Source organism: Bison bison, unplaced genomic scaffold (genome assembly GCF_000754665.1).
Source record: "Bison bison bison isolate TAMUID 2011002044 unplaced genomic scaffold, Bison_UMD1.0 scf7180017864048, whole genome shotgun sequence".
In the NCBI taxonomy this organism is placed as follows: Eukaryota; Metazoa; Chordata; class Mammalia; order Artiodactyla; family Bovidae; genus Bison; species Bison bison.
The window spans coordinates 3,842,046-3,859,153 of NW_011494620.1; the positions used below are offsets into that span (position 1 = coordinate 3,842,046).

General features: G+C 44.4%; 1 long non-coding RNA gene across 1 annotated transcript in view; it reads right to left on the reverse strand.

Moving 5' to 3' along the window:
* LOC104985462 overlaps positions 1 to 10,385 on the reverse strand; it is a 30,909-nt gene extending 20,524 nt beyond the window's left edge. Inside the window, exon 1 of the long non-coding RNA XR_824897.1 lies at positions 10,304 to 10,385. This is a non-coding gene — a long non-coding RNA (uncharacterized LOC104985462). The remainder of the gene's footprint in view (positions 1 to 10,303) is intronic.
* Between the last annotated feature and the right edge of the window lie 6,723 nt (positions 10,386 to 17,108).

Genomic DNA, 17,108 nt, shown 5'->3' on the forward strand with positions numbered 1-17,108 from the left:
ACCCCAATTTTTTTTTTTTTTTTTTTTTTTTTTTTTCCTCTCCAAGACACCAGCCAAGTATTTGGACTGATTTTTTTCCAGAAAACTTACTGGTTCACATCACTTAGACAAGAACTCTATGTCCAGAGAACTTGGAGTTTCAAAGCCATGTGATGATGCAATGAGACATTTGACCAAATTCCATCCTGGAGCTAATGATTCCACCCAAACGGAGAAGAGTGGCTGCTTCTGGTTTGAACTAGTTCTTGAGGCAGCAGAGCCTGGTACCAACATCCCTGGACCAGAGATGTGGATATTAGGATTTTTGTCCTTGCTGTATTACTGATGGGGCTTCCTGGCTCACTGTAAATGGAGCTCGGTGGTAAAGAATCTTCCTGCCAATGCAGGAGACTCAGATTTTGATTTCTGGGTCAGGAAGATTCCCTTAGAGGAAGAAATGGCAGCCTACTCCAGTATTCTTACCTGGGAAATCTCATGGACAGAGGAGCCTGGGGGGCTACAGTCCATTGTGTCGCAGAATTGGATATGACTAAGCGTGCGTGCACCAATGCACCAGCTGCTAATGAGCTGGGCTAACTCTCACAGGTTTCCTCATCTATCAGTGAACTACTTGAGCTGGTTGATCTCAGAGACTCCACTCGGCTTTTGAAATTTGTCAATCCCAAGGAACGCCTCTTAAAGAACCGTTCTCCAACTTGGCCATTCCGGGTAAACATGATCTGGTCCTGCTGAAATTTCCTGTTCTTGGTCATTGCAATTAATTAGCAGAAATCTATGGCATAAAAAAATTAATCATAGTGCAATAAGGATGATAACATTTAGCCAGATGGTGAGGAGATGAACTAAGAAGGGAAACTTCTTTTTCATTTCCAAAGCCCCGTTTAAAGAGTTTGTAGGCTCCTTGAATTTGGGAAGATTACCAACAAATCATTAGTCGTTTCTGCAAGCAGGGCCCAGACTTAGTGGCGTGGCCTGACTTTGAAAGACTCGAAGCTAGTCTGAAGTTTCATTTGGAGCCTGATCAGAAATAGATTGTGGATGGTAAGGAGATCTACCTCTTTTTGGGTTTGAGGGCAAAGAGCCTTCTGACAAGTGGGTAGGAAGAAGAAGGCTTCTCAATCCAGAAGGTGCAAGTCAGGGCCAGAGGGTCTGTCCTGTATGCTGTCAAGCTAAGAAGAAGGATATTTTAGGCAGAAAGAGAAGAAAGAAGGAAGGAAGGAAAGAAAGAAAGAGGCATGGAGCAAGGGAAAGGAGGGAGGGAGGGAAAGCAGTGGGGAGGAGAAGAAAGGAAGGAAAGAAGGAAAGAAAAACTTGCTAAAAAGCCTCCTGCTGTTTTCGGTTCCCTCCCCCTGGCTAGGAAGAGGAGAGTTTTATTAAACTCTTCCCTTTGTGTCTGCATATCTTAGGGGGTGACTTTTCAACTCAGCAACTTTGAGTTAGAACGTACTTTGTAAGCAGATCTGGGTTTTTGAAATCCTGGTGGAGTCTGGTCTCTGTCCTTCCTGTGTTTATCCTTAAATCCCCATCATCCTTCCTTCTCTGGTTATTTGTAGTGGATTCAGGTCAGTGGCTCAGGATTGAATTATTTTAAGACTTGACAGTAACTTCAGAGGCAAAAAGAGAACCTTCGAGATTCTCTGAAGTTGGCTCATAGCAAGAAAAAACGCATTCTGTTCTCCAACTTAAGGATATTTGTGATTTTGGCTTACAAACCGGATTCATTTCTTCTAGCTTCTCATCCCTTAGTGTGCTGGCCCCTCGGGAACAGGAGAGAAGGCCTTAGATCATTAATAGAGACCTGACTCACATGCACACTTTCACCAAGGGTTTGGCCCAGATGAAACTGTAGGAAAAGGCCGAATAAAGCACGTGAGTGTTTAACCGAACTCAAACAAATGATTAACTACAATGTGAGGGGAAAAACAATAACAGGAACCAACAATGGTACGAGCTCGGATGAATCATATGTCAACCCTTGCTGATTGACGTCAGACTGGCTGCAAACGGTGTTTGACAAGTTAAGGACAAGGTGACCTCCAGGGTCAGATGCTCCTGCTGGTTAAGATAATTTTCCTTTTCCAAGGGACCTTCTCTAAAGGTGTACAAACGCAATGTAGAGGGCCTTTCAGCAAGTTACAACTGTTGCCCTAAAGAGATTGAGATTACCTGAATTTATCCTAAAGAAAAAACAAAGCATCTAACAATTTCAAGACTTCAAAACAAAATTTAGATTTATTCTCTATTGGATCACCTTCACAAAACATTCTTTATTCTTTCTACTTTGCTTCTGTCACTATCTCTCTTCCCTGCTTTTTATTTTCTTATGACACTTATTACCAACTGACATGCCATCAATTTGTCTATTGCATGTCCCCTATTCCACTAGAATGTAAATTTTTTAAGAACAGGAAATGTTCTTCTTTTTGCCTGCACCAAACAGCTTGTGGGAATCTTAGTTCCCTCACCAGAGATGGAACCCAGGCCCTCTGCAGTGGAAGCATGGAGTTCTAACCACTGAACTGCCAGGGAAGCCCCCAAGAATAGCATCTTTTTATAGTCACTGTTGTATCCTCAAATATGGATCATGCCCAGCTCACAGAGATATCAGTGAATGAGTGAATCTAATCAAATACCTATCTAAGGGCATTTGGTAAATGTTAGTTAAGGGTATTAGTAAATGAAGAGACAATTAAGTCTAAAAAGAAGGAAGGACACAGATTAATTGATCACCTATAACAAGATTTCAATGAATGTTAGCAAACAAAAATTACCATTGCTTTTATTAGTACTTGAATTATCTGTCCATGATTTTAGATGACATATAACCAGGAGCTGATTGGTCTGGATAGGGGTCGCTGTGATGGCTGGGGTGACCAGCCCCCATGCCACGTGGTTTCTTAGACTCTAGTAGGCTAGCTAGAGGTTTTTTTCTCATGATAATAGTCTATAGCAGTGTTCCAAGAAGGCAAGCAGAAGTACTGAAGGCCTCTCGAGGCATCGGCTTGGAATCAGCATGCCATCACTTGCTACTGCTACATTTGGGTGGTCAGAGCAAGTCACAAGGCCAGCCCATATTCCAAGGGTTAGAAAAGCAACTGTATCCCCTGATGGGAGAGGCTATAAAGTCACATTGCAAAGGAGACAGAAACAGAGAGGGATGCAGACTTCGCTGGGGGTCCAGTGGCTAAGACTCCTTGCTTCCAAGGCAGGGGGCATAGGTTCAATCCCTGGTCGTGGAACTAAGATTTCACATGCTGTCCAACATGTGACTCTCTCCCTGCCCCATTCCACCCCCAAAAGAATTAGAGACGGTTTTGCAATCTGCCACAATGGCATATATATCATTTGATTGATTCCTCTCTACTCGTTAAAAATGAAGTCTATGTAGCAAATGCATAGAGTTAAAAAGATAAATGAAAAATTTGTGTATTCACTTTTTTATTGTTGTTTAGTCGGTAAGTCGTGTCTGACTATTTGCAACCCCATGGACTGTAGCCCACTAGGCTCCTCTGTGCATGGGATTCTCCAGGCAAGAATACTGGAGTAGGTTGCTATTTCCCTCTTCAGGCGATCTTCCCATCTAGGGATTGAACCTGCATTTCCTGCATTGGCAGGCAGATTCTTTACCACGGAGCCACCTGGGAAATACACATACAAAAGGTCAGAGGACAAGATACAGATATGATGGTTCCCGGAGGATGGCAGAATTTGTATTTTTAACTAGTTTATAAAAATATTCGGACAGCTTTACTGGAGAATGCTAACCTCACACCATATCTGCACGCTGTGTAAGGCACACTTCATTCCTTCAATAGGATTTGGCTGAAGTACCCAATGAATGAACAAAAGAATTATGGAGAGAAAAAGCAAATGACCTATTTTTTTTCCTTTTTAGACAAAATGAATCAGCCCCCAAATTCCATGCCAGACAGTTCAGCTGACAGAAGGAACTGAATGTGACATAGTCTGCATGCTATTTCTAGGGAAATGGAGTTAGAATTTTTAGAGTACAGAGCAGAGAACCTTCGCCTGTTAAAGTATTTTGCACGGGAGTGAAACCCTTCATTGTGTGACTAAATCAATGGCGATTATCTTCTCAGTTGGAATTTCCTTTTGTCTGCACGTGTATTCCGCCAGCACCTGCTCCTACATTTACTTCAGTCAATGAGTTCTCAAGTGAAGGACTCGATTCAAGGTAATGCTGAATACTGGACAAAGGTTACTCTGTAGATATTGATTTCATGGCCTTTGACTCAATCTGAGGTCAGTCATTGACCCGCACATTGCGCTCAATGCCATGGGTTGACATGAGCCCCTGCTGGTGTGGTCCTCACTAGCTCGAATTTTGTGAAGCTTAGGTTCTAATACAAACCTGCTCTTGGGTCAGATTTTTTCAGGATTGTTTTCAACAGGACTCACCTGTGGTCTGATTGGCAAACACACCGTGGTGTGTCATGGGAAGTCGCATGTGGGTTTACACTAAGGATGAGTCCTCACATGTGGCCAAAAGGCACAGCTCTTGTGGGACAGCAAAGGAAAACAGAATCATAGAAATTCAGAGCTGGAAGATGACTTAGCCTCTAAGGAAAATCATTCCCAGGGACAGTGCGCTTTTTTTTTTTTTTTGGTAACTTTTTATTTTGTATTGGGGTATAGCCGATTACAATGTTGTGAAAGTTTCAGGTGAATAGCAAAGGGACTCAGCCATATGCGTACATGTATCCCATGGAATTTTCCAGGCAAGAATACTGGAGCGGGTTGCCATTTCCTTCTCCAGGGGATTGTCCCCACCCTGGGGTCGAACCTGTGTATCCTGCATTGGCAGGAGGATTCTTTACCACTAGTCCCAGGATCAAACCTGTGTATCCTGTATTGGCAGGAGGATTCTTTACCACTAGTCCCAGCTGGGAAGGATTCTTCACCACTGAGCCACCAGGAAAGCCCTGTGAGTATTGAATCTTAAGGAACTGGAACTCTGAGAGGTTAGACTTCATGTATGAACCCACAAGAGGGGCACACACATGTGCTTAGGAGGTCTGGTGGGCAGCTTGAAGGAGTGAAGCCAGCCAGCAGGCAGGAGTGAGGTTACCTCCACAGGCTCCTTTGCAACAAGGGCCTCGGGGTGACTGGTCCACATGATGATCTTCTGCCAGTTCAAAGAAGTTCAAGAGGACAGAGTCTGGGTGTTGCCCTTTTCATGTCTTGGCCAGATTCTTCACCCACTGATGTAAGAACCAGGCCATCCTTCTGGGGGACGTTCTGGTGATAGTTTCTTCTTTGTTATTTTTTCAAAGGAAGCCAGAAATCTGAGTTTTACATGAAATCTTCCAATTTTTAAATGCTAGTAGTTAACTCCAGTGGTGGAAATTCTTTGGGGGGAGGGGGTGGAATCACATCATCCATGGGCTGAATGTGGCCCTCAGGCTGCTCTTTTAAGACCTCTTTTCATTTGAAGAAGGGTGAGACAGGGAAAGCAGAGCAGGCACCCCCTAAAATCATAAAGTGTATGAAACTTATTGGAATTGAGGAAGTGGAGAATTTTTGTTTTATGTTTCTCAAAAGGAGACATGAGGTTTAAAGGCTGTGTGACCTTTCCTTAGTGAATGGCCACCCACATGTGGCCACCCACGTGGGACCCTCTGTGCCAGGAGAAGCGGGGTCAGGAGGTTGAAAGCCTAGCAGTCACTGCACTCTCCAGACTGCACTATCCATGCCCACCCTCCAACCATTTTCTGGGTGGGAAGCAGGAAAGGTCTTATAGAAACAGCCAGCAGCACAAGACCATGGAGTCTCAATGCGCTAAGCAAACTTAACAGACATCTGGTCAACCCTGTCATTTTATACAAATAAACTGAGCCCAAAGAAGGAGGGACCCCAACTCTCAGCCTCACACAGCTGGTTCACAGCTGAACTGAGATGACAGCTCAGACCCCTACTCCCCGAACAGATTGTCTTGAAAATCTTTCCTCTCCCCCACCTCTCATCCTCACTCTGGAAAGAGTCATCGTAAAGGATATCTCTGAAATGAAAAATCAAAGACCGCTTCCTTTCCGTAACTTGGTGAGACTTTTCATATCAAAAATTTCACCAGCCAGGAAAAACCATCTTTCTCAAATCCTGCACCCCTGATTAGGACTTAGAAAAGAGAGACAGCAAAGGCATTGTATGCTTTGCTTAGTTATGATGAAGAGCTTGCTAAGTGTACACGTGTGACAGTCTACCAGGCATTTTATCCACTCTACTGCCGTTCACCTTCATGATTATCTCCATTTTACAGTTGGGAGAACCGAGGCCTCAAGAAGCTAAGAAGTCTGCCCAAAGGCTCACAACTATTAAAGGACAGAGCCAGGATCTGGCAAAGAGCCCTAATGTAATAAGTATGGTCCTATGGCTGAACTTCACCCCTGACTCAACTCCCAGGAGATGTTAGCTTTCAAAGGCCCGGTTCCCAGAAAACCTTCCACCATCCTGGCATCTAGGAAGCTGCCTCCGTCTCTTATACAAAACACTACTGTGCCCACCTGATCCCACTTTTTTTTTCAGTCTCCAAAAACGTGATCGTCTCTCATGATGCCAATTAGGCAGAAACAATGGACTTCTGCTCAATAGTTAACTATTCACCATGTATGAAAGAAAATCCTGGAATGTTTACCTCAAATATGAAAGTGCCGGCTCAAAGGAAAACTCTTTTAATAATTCTCTGGAGTAGGGGAAGAGTTCTAGAGGAAACCTTCTTGCAACTTTAACCAAAATGTCGTGGATTGTGTATACGATAAGAGCAGAATGTCTTGATCCCAGAATACACAGAAACAGAGGAGGTAATTGGATTAATCATTTTGACACCTGAAAGGATGACAAGAAACTTTTAACCTACCAATAATCAGCGGAGGGAGCTGTCATTGTAGATGGCTCAGCCAAACTATGGGGTATCATCACATTAGCTAACTGCCTGGCCAATTAGAGACGTGTAATTCTTTCATATACTTAGCTTGAAAGTGAAGATGATTCAAAACAGTTTCCTTGTCTCTGACACGTATCCAAATTTTTAATAACAGCTAAGCCCTTTACTAAGTAATTGAATAAAATAATGCATTCAAGCCCCAGAAAACCTTCTCAGACCTCTTTTAATCTCTATGTTTTATTAACGGAAAAATGGATTGCGATTCACATTTCTAGACTGGGCACATGTCACGTGATAGGTTTTTTTTTTTTTCTTTGTAAAATTTAAGCATTCCAAACTTATTGGAGGAGTTAAACGATTTTGATCATTTTGAAACTAGCTGTCAGATTTAATCTATGCTAAAAAGACAGAGGGCAAATGTATTCTGAAGCTTGTTATATAATTTACAGATTATTCTTGCAATTTATATTCCATCAAATAGGGTATATTAGGCTCTCAGAAAGCACGTAATGATCAATTAATTTCAGCAGAGCCATCATGGTGGCACTTATGGGACAGACATGATTAGACCCTTTTCAAGAAGAGTCCCAAGGTCAAGTCATCAAATATGACTGATTACGTTTTCTAATGGTTTCTCCATGGCCATTAAGAAGCACTCAGCTATTCAGCTTCTCTTCTGATCGTGACATTCAAAATTTGCTCGGATGGCTCCTGACAAGCAAAAATGTATTCTCTAATCTTTAACCACATAAACAATAGCTAACCACTTGTAATTGAGTTTAAATTGATTTCAGGTGGCTTCAGAGAAAAGCAATTTCTACAACAGATTAACCTCTTAATTAAAGTATATTAAGAATACTGTCAGGTGGTGAAATTCTGCTACAGCAGAAAATTATACCTCATTGACATTCATTTATGAAAGAATTGTTGCTCCATTCCCAGGTAACAGGTTACTTATTGATGGTTCTTGCTTCACTGGGTCAACGCAAGTCTGCCTTAGTCTGTAGACTCTTGGTCTGCTGTGAGGCACAGGTGTGGGGAGGGAGGGGGGTGATGTCAAGCAGACTTTGTTTACAGCATGATGCTATCCTTTCATTGTTTGTGATGTGATGCTCTCCTCGTACTTACATCAGCAGAAAGTCACTTTCCTTAAGAAAGTGGATCCTGGGAAAACCACAGACTCTCTTGAGAGATCTGAGGAAGGGGAAAATCCGATGTCAGCCTCCACAGGCAGGATAACCAAACTGCACACTGCCGGGTGTTCTTTAATGCATTTGAGCAGACATCCCTGTCCTCCAGGCTTGTGTTGTCCAAGAGTGGTCTTCAGATCAGCATCACTTGGAAACTGTTAGCAATGTAGAGTCTTAGCCCACACCCCCACCCCACCACCCCAGACCTACTAAATTCAGTCAGTTCAGTCGCTCAGTTGTGTTCAACTCTTTGCAACCCCATGGACTGCAGCACGCCAGGCTTCCCTGTCCATCACCAATTCCCGGAGCTTGTTCAAACTCATGTCCATTGAGTCAGTGATGCCATCCAACCATCTCATCCTCTGTCATCCCCTTTTTCTCCTGCCTTCAGTCTTTCTCAGCACCAGGGTCTTTTCCAATGAGTCAGTTCTTTGCATCAGGTGGCCAAAGGATTGGAGATTCAGCTTCAGCATCAGTCCTTCCAATGAATATTTAGGACTGATTTCCTTTAGGATTGACTGGTTTGATCTCCTTATAGTCCAAGGGACTCTCAAGAGTCTTCTCCAACCCCACAGTTCAAAACATAAGTTCTTTGGTGCTCAGCTTTCTTTATGGTCCAACTCTCATATCCATACATGACTACTGGAAAAACCATAGCTTTTTCATTTCATAGCCTCAGTAGACCTACTGAATTAGAGTCACTGTTTTAACAAGATTCCCCAGATAATTCATTTGTGCTATTAAAGTTTAGAGAGTACCATTAGCCCTCCATATCTGCAGGTTCTGTACTCATGAATTCTATCAACTGCAGATGGCAAATATTTGGAAAAGGAAATTCCAGAAAGTTCCAAAACACACACACAATTTCCATGTTCCAGCAGCTTTTTACATAGCATTTACATTGTATTATGTATCATAAGCAATCTAGAGATGATTTAAAGTATACGGGGGTGGGGGGAACGTGCATATGTTATTTGCACAAGGGGCTTGAGCCACAGGGAATATAGCCATTATCCTATAATAACTTTAAATTGAGTATAATCTTTAAAGACATTGAAGCGCTATGTGGTTCACCTGAAACTAATATTGTAGATCAACTATAATTTAAGAACTAAAAAGCAGAAAAAAAAAAAAAACAGAAAAAGAAAAATATAAGGAACTTTTGCATCCATGGATTTTGGTATCCCCAGCCGTCCTGGGAGGAATCCCCCAAGGATACTAGGGGAGGAATGTAGTGTTCTCAGTGAGTGTTATGATGGATCCCATCATCTTAGCTGTATTCATGCATCAGAAATACCTGGTCAGGCTTCCCTGGTGGTACAGTGGCTAAGAATCTGCCTTGCAATGTGGGAGATACAGGTTCAATCCCTGGTTGGGGGAAGATCTCATATGCCACGGGGCAACTAAACCCACGTGCTGCAGCTACTGAAGCCCACAAGCCCTAGAGCCTGTGCTCAGCAACAAGAGAAGCCCCTGCAATGAGAAGCCCCCACACCAAAATTAGAGAGTAGCCCTGACTCTGCAAGTAGAGAAAACCCGAGTGCAGCAATGAAGACCCAGTGCAACCCCAAAATTTAATTAACTAATTAAAAAAATAAAACTTGGTCAGAAATGTCCCTGCTGGTCCAGTGCTTAGGAATCCACCTTGCAATGCAAAGGATGTGGGTTTGATCCCTGGTCGGAGAACTAAGATTCCACAAGCTGAGGGGGAACCAAGCCCATGCACCGCAACGAAGATCCTGCATGCTGCGACCAAGACCAAATGCAGTCACATCAATAAATATTTTTTTAAAAAGAAAAACTGGTCAGTTCTATGAAAAGAGTAACAGAACTGGCATTGAGCATGACGGAAACCAGACAATCTCCTCTGGACACTTTATTTTCCTCTCCCTCCTTTCAAGAGCTTCCTGGCTTCCTGGAATTCCTAACCTGGACATGAACAGCCCAGGTGAGTTCGCACCCACTGACTTGGTTCCAGCCCAGGACACGGGACGTTCACAGTTTCTGACTTGGACAGAATCCAGCTTTAACCCTGCACTGTCTCCTTGGGCTGGGGATAATCTGACTCAGTCTCTTCTCTTGGCATTGAACCTTTAGCTCACGTTCCTGCATTGGGCCCAGACTCTGTCATCTTCAGCCTGGGGATTTTTGGTTGCTCTCTGAACTTGCCTTTTTGATCTTGCCCACCTGGTCTCAAGATATGTACACTTACCTGTCTAAACTTGGGCTGGGGCATTGACTTCTAAGCCATCCCATAGGCGGCAGCCTCCAGGCCACTTCATTGAGGCTTGTGGTTGTTCAAAGGAAGTCCCATGATAATGCAACTGTGCTCAGCACCCCAGATGTTTTTTAGGAAAATTGGTTTAGAGAAGCAAATCTCTTGCTTGACCACACACTAAAATCACCTGAAGAAACTGAAATTTTCCAACAGCAAGGGTCCCATCCCAGGTGAATTTAAATCAGAATCTCACATCCTGAATATAAATGTTTATACAAGCTACAAGGTGATTCTTAGATGGGGCCAGAGTTAGGAAGCACCAGATAAGAGAAGATCAAACCAGTCAATCCTAAAGAAAATCAACCCTGAATATTCAATGGAAGGACTGATGCTGATATTCAAATATGTTGGCCACCTGAGGCAAAGAGCCAACTCCTTGGAAAAGACCCTGATGCTGGGAAAGATTGAAGGCAGGAGGAGAAGAGAATAACAGGGGATAAGATGCTTAGATAACATCACTGACTCAGTGGACATGAGTTTGAGCAAGCTCCGGGAGATGGCGAAGGACAGGGAGGTCTAGCGTGCTGCAGTCCATGGGGTTGCAAAGAGTCAGACACGAATGAGCAACTGAACAACAAGACAAGAGAAACTTCCCCGCCCCAGCCACGCTCACCCCCACTTCACACTGTATGCTTGAGTAACACTTTACTTCTCCTTATATTCAACTTAGTCTCTCTCCCCACCACCAGAGCATTTAGAAAACAATGAATGAACAGTGTAGCTTAATCGGGGGAGGGGAGGAAGGAAGGCGGTGGGGAGGAAAGACCTTCCTGCTTTATCGATCCCATTGCTAAGACTGCAAAGAAGTTTATCCAGGGTGGAAAGTGAACTGACACCACCTCAACTTACCCCAGCTGAAGGTGCATGCCTAGTTCAGAAGGATCCTAGGAAGTAAGAAGGTGTAACCTGGTGATCACAACCACTCTTAAGCCTGGAAGAAAGAAGCCAAAGCACCAGGCAAGAGATTTAACATGATCAGCACATGTTTTTCCATTGGCACATATTCCAGAAAAAAGAAAAACTACCCCTACACTGTTGCTGTTTATAAGTGGTCATTCTAACCCGTCCTGCGCATCCCTAATTCTTGGCGGTAAAGCGGAGCGGGGATCGGGTGCTCTTCAAAGGGTCTGTCCACACCCGAGATTAACAGAAGAGACAGCAGCTGACCCCTCCGCCCCTCCCCACGCCAGGGCTCCAAGCCCTGTGTCCGCCCCTGGGTGGGTCCGAGCCCACAGGGGAACCAGGTCAGAACACCTGCTGCGGTGAGGAGGAAGCCGGAGTGCACCTGACGCTCTTCCTCCCCTCACCTTTTCTTTCACGGGTCAAGAATTCATAACAACTGCCACCACGTGCTGGTTCTGTAAGAGCCTGCCCCAGCCCAGAGAGGAGCCGCACCTGGGAACCCGAGAGACATGCAAATTCTCCTGGGAGGGCCCGCCCAGACCCACTGAATCAGAAACATTAGAAGGAGGGGGCAGCAAGCTGTATCTTAAGATACCCTCCAGCTGACTCTGATTTGAAAAACACAACTTTATTATTTTATCTGTACTTAGAGTTTTCTTGATTTCCCTAGTAGCTCAGATGGTAAAGAATCTGCCTACAGTGCAGGAGACCTGGGTTCGATCCCTGGGTCAGGAAGATCCCCTGGCGAAAGGGAATGGCAACCTACTCCAGTATTCTTGCCTGGAGAATCCCATGGACAGAAAAGCCTGGAGGGCTGAAGCCCATGGGGTCACTTAGAGTCGGACAGAACTGAGTGATCAACACACACACAGCTTTCTTAGGAGTCTCCTCCGTCATCTTTCTGATCTGGTCTGGTAAGGGGAGGGGATGTGAAAAATCCCACCTTTCCATTCAGACTTCCTGAGTCCTGGAGCTTACGGGGTCCCCAGCTGGTTCTCAGCAGTCCACCTTCTGAATCTCTGAGCCTCTGTTTGGATCCCATGAGTGGTCTAAGTCCTGTGTTCTTGTGAGAGAACCCCTGTACTTTCCTGAGCAAATGAGAATGAAGACAATGATGCCAAGAGGATGAGAGAAAGAGAAACAGAAGGAAATGAGCAATAGAAAAATTGCTTTTAATAATCACCTACTCTGTGCCAAGCACTGTGCTAGACACTGAGAATGCAGTAACCCTTCAAGTCCTTACTACAATCTCCTATAATAGTAACATCACCCCTGTGTTCAGGGGATGAAACTGCTGAAGCAAGAATGTGGTTCCAAACTGCACCCTTCACCATCTTCTCCCTCAAACACTGGGTTCTCTGCTCTTAGGCTTAGTTTATCCCTTCGTTTTGGTTTAGGAATGGTGGCTTGGTTGGCCAAGCCCCATATGTGATGTTTCAAACTCCAATCTTCTTTTGATTAAATTAGAACATCAGTCTAATCCTTTGAAATGTTGAAAAATGAAACTTACCAACGAGGCCAAGAAACTTCAGCTCCAGTTTCTTGAGAAGAAGCCTGAATTTGGATTTCATTCTCTGCCTTGACCGTGTGACCTTGAAAAGCACCGGCCATCTCTGAGTTCTCTCTCTACCATTCTCTGCCTCTGCAGTGCTGCTCAAAAATCAAAAGCGCTATTGATGTAGGAGCACTCTACAAACTGGAAAACACCACCGAAAATAGAAATTATTATTATGTCTAAAAAGTAGTTCAGCTCTCTTTTTTTTTTTTCCTCCAGCTGAATTGACTAACTACCTAAGAGTCAGGAAGGGAGACAAGATCTTTCATGGCTGGGTTCATTCCAACAACAATACTTCCACAAACATCCATTAAGGCCCTAACATGAGCCAGGCACTTTTATAGGTATTTTCTCTTTTCAGAGACAAGACGTTTATGACTGAGTTACTTCTGCAACTTCTCATCTGTTGGCGGGTGTTATACCTGCTGTGGACTAAAGTCAGGGAGCTGGACCTGGGCAGCTTGATTAACTGGATTTGGACACCATGGCTTGACTCCACAAGCACCCAACTGTCCCCGACTTGCCTTGGCTCCTCGCCACATGCGCATCTGTGTGGCCCGTGGGGAAAGGTCAAGGTCATGCGGCTTTTTCAAAGAGGCCATTTGGTCACATGGATTCCCAGCAAGAGAAGGAGGATGAATCACAGCAGCTCCATCGCCCTGTAACAAACAGCTCCGAACGCATGCCCCGCTGAGCATGAGTCAGGTTGAGTGCAGAATCAGAGGCCATCTCCTTCCCAGCTTTCTACATTTTTCCATCTTCTCTTCCTGGGTTTGTTTTGCCTTTAGGTTTTCTTTTCTTTTTCAACTTTATACCTAGGTTTTGAGACTTTCCCCTATGTGTCTTGGCTAAGAAAGAGGCAGCACATGTTTTTCTTAAGAAATGCATTCTATATAAATACAGTATATTATTCCTACATTTTATATAGCATATTTATATTATATCTCATATATAAATATAGATTAACTATATATAAATGTGCATGCTGTGCTCAGTCACTCAGTTGTGTCTGACTCTTTGTGACCCCATGGACCCCATGGACCCCACCAGGCTCCTCTGTCCATGGGATTCTCCAAGCAAGAATACTGGAACGGGTTGCCATTCCCTTCTCCAGGGGAATCTTCCCAACCCAGGGATCGAACCCACGTCTCCTGCTTCTCCTGCCTTGGCAGGTGGATTCTTTACCACTGTGCCACACGGGAAGCCCTATCATGGTGCCTAATACACAGTAAATGCTGGAGAATATTTGCCACTATTGATTATGATCACCACCTTAAACAAAGATGGAACGACATTTCCTCAGACATCCAGGAAGCCCACATTCATGGCCTAGCACACACACACACACACACACACACACACCAGTGTAGTTTGGGAGCTAAGCTCTCCATTGGCCTTCTATTATCATATCTGAAGTACATTTTGTTATAAGGGGAAGGGTTTAGATACAAGAGGCAACAAAGAAGGAGCAAGGTCAACAACACTGGCCAGGACCTGACCTTGGGATCCCCAAAATAATGATCTCCAACAGAACTTCAGGGAAGAGAGGAAGAAGTCTAGGGGGAGACAGACAGCCATGCTGTCAGGGTTTCCTGCAATAAATTACGGATGGAGAGACAGCCTTTATGAAGTTCACCAAATCTTGCAAAAACATGACTACCGTAGTAGGAAAGCTTGCCAAATTATGCAATTTGGAGCAAAAATGCTCCTTTCCGCCCCCACTGTGATGTTCAGCTGCTGGCTAAGCCAAAAGCAGTTACTGGCAAGAAAATAATTAAAAAAAATTTTTTTTTGGCATATGGTGAAAAGCAGGGAAATAGGAAAAGAATCCTAGAGGAGTTTTTCCCCTAACCTTTGATTAAAATGATTTTCTGCATTTGGCAAAACAGCATTAATCAAAACACATAATTCATAATGAAACTCATTTCAAAGCTTTAACCTTCTGTGAAAGTTTTGGATGAAGAATCTATCCTGAAGATACACACTTATACACACACAAAGATGTTCAGGCCTGTCTAGGGCAGCATTTTTTAATAATTCTGAGAAACAATTGAAAGGTCTAAAGATAAGAGAATGGCTAATCAGATTTGGTACATGCATCTCATGGGAATCTATAGAACTATTACAACCAATGGACTGTGTGCATACTGAATGATGCCAAATACAATAAGCTGAACCAAAAAAAAAAGCAATCCATTAGGTAATATACTAAGTATAGGCATATCTTGGCAATATCATGGGTTTACCACTACAATAAAGTGAATATTGTAATAAAGCAAGTCACACAAATTTTTTGGTTTCCAGAGCATAGGAAATTTATGTCTCATTCACTTCCGTATTCCTCCTACCTAAAATAGCATCTGGCACCTTGTAGAGACTCAACTATCTGTCATTTGACTGAATGAGTGAATGTTCATAAAATATTTTGTAATGAACAGTTTTGAGACGGCTGGAAGGCATCACTGTCTCGATGGACATGAGTTTGGGTAGACTCCAGGAGTTGGTGATAGGGAAGTGTGGCATGCTGTGATTCATGGGGTCGCAAAGAGTCAGACACGACTGAGTGACTAAACTGAACTGAATGAACAGTTTAATACATATGTATACCTATGTGTACACATATGTGTATATAAACATATAGGTATACATATGTATACGTATGTACAGGTGTGTGTATATATATATGCTGATGGATATGTATATGTAATAGCTGCTGAAATTGTGACAACTGTCAAGTCAGGAATACAGGTACTGATACTTTAAGACCAAAGGATGCTGGCATATATGGCACCCTCTTCCTGTGACCTCTTTACCCCTGATCTCTCACCTTTCATTGTGGTTACTTTTCCTCCACTTTTTTTCTATTGATACATTAATGCAGCACCAGTATATAAAATGTTTAAAGTCAATGAATAAAAGGAATAAGGCTGTTTCTGGTTCCTTGGAAGACCTTCTCCTGCTTTTTATCTATGAAGAAGCAATGGCAACCCACTCCAGTATTCTTGCCTGGAGAATCCCAAAGACAGAAGAGCCTGGTGGGCTACAGTCCATGGGGTCGCAAGAGTCAGACACAACAGAAGCAACCTAGCACACACTTTTTATCCAACAAATGCTTGCCACTCTTCAGAAGCTCTGCTGTGTGCCCACAGGGCTCTGCTTCCCATGGATACCTAAAATCTAGTCTCCCCACAACATCTGGGTCTGGCCCACGGTCCTTGCATGCCTTCTTCTGTCCTGAACAACTGTGGCACCTGCCCCTGAAATGAGTCCTCACGAGCAAGGGCAGAGGAGAACATCTGCCCAGGTAGGCAGAGTGAGAAGCCAGAGCTGGCAGCCTCCTGCCATGCAGATGCCACTGGCCTTCGTGGTCACATTGGACGATACTCACTGCCCCCTGCGGGTCTGGGCCAGGCTCCCAACATGTGATGGTCTTATCCATTCTGGGCTCACACCGAGGGTCAGCAGGTCTGTGGGAGCTGCCAGTGTTTCCGAGTCTACTGATCCTGTTTCCTGCCTCTGGCTTCATGGTGTCCCACCACTCCAACTCTAGAACAGCAATCTCCAAGGCCTGGGGGCCAAACGCATCTGTCTGCCCTGTGGCATCTCTCAGCCAGCCAGGCCTCCCATCAACACTCACTGTGAGGTGACACAGTGCTGGGTGTCATGGAGCTGGACAAGGAGGCAGGATGTGGGGACCCTGACTCTGTGGGGCTCCAGCTCTGCCCACCCACATTTGGGACCATTTACAATGAACCCGCTGACTTCAGTCACTTCCACAGTCAGTGACTGTGATTCGGGGAGTTGGGGTCATTGTCACAGAGTCTCGTCCAAATGTCCCTCAGGGTATGTCTCTAGATTGCATGGAGGTCTAGTTTGCATAGTTCCCTCCTGAACAAAACCAGGTAGATGCCCAAGCTGACCTTCTCTCTCATCTTTGGAGATGGGCTCAGTCCAGGCTTTGTAGGCAGGCCGAGTCTGAGCAGTGTCTAGGAAAGCTGGGTATACCTTGAGAAGAAGCCATGGCTCTGTGAGAAGACCCCAGCCCGGACTCCTGACCTGGGACCACCCAGGGGGCCCACGGGCCTCCAGCACAGTGCTGACCACATAGCCACAGGCAGCCTCGGACCACTCCATGACCAAAGTCTGGTCTGTGCCTGTTCTGAGAGGGATGGCTGAGGACCAGTTTAGCAGGAGTGGAGGAGCTGTCTAGAGTCATCACGTATCATTATGCGTTGCCCCCTCCCCTGGCTTCAATAGCACCTTATAACACAGACATCTCTG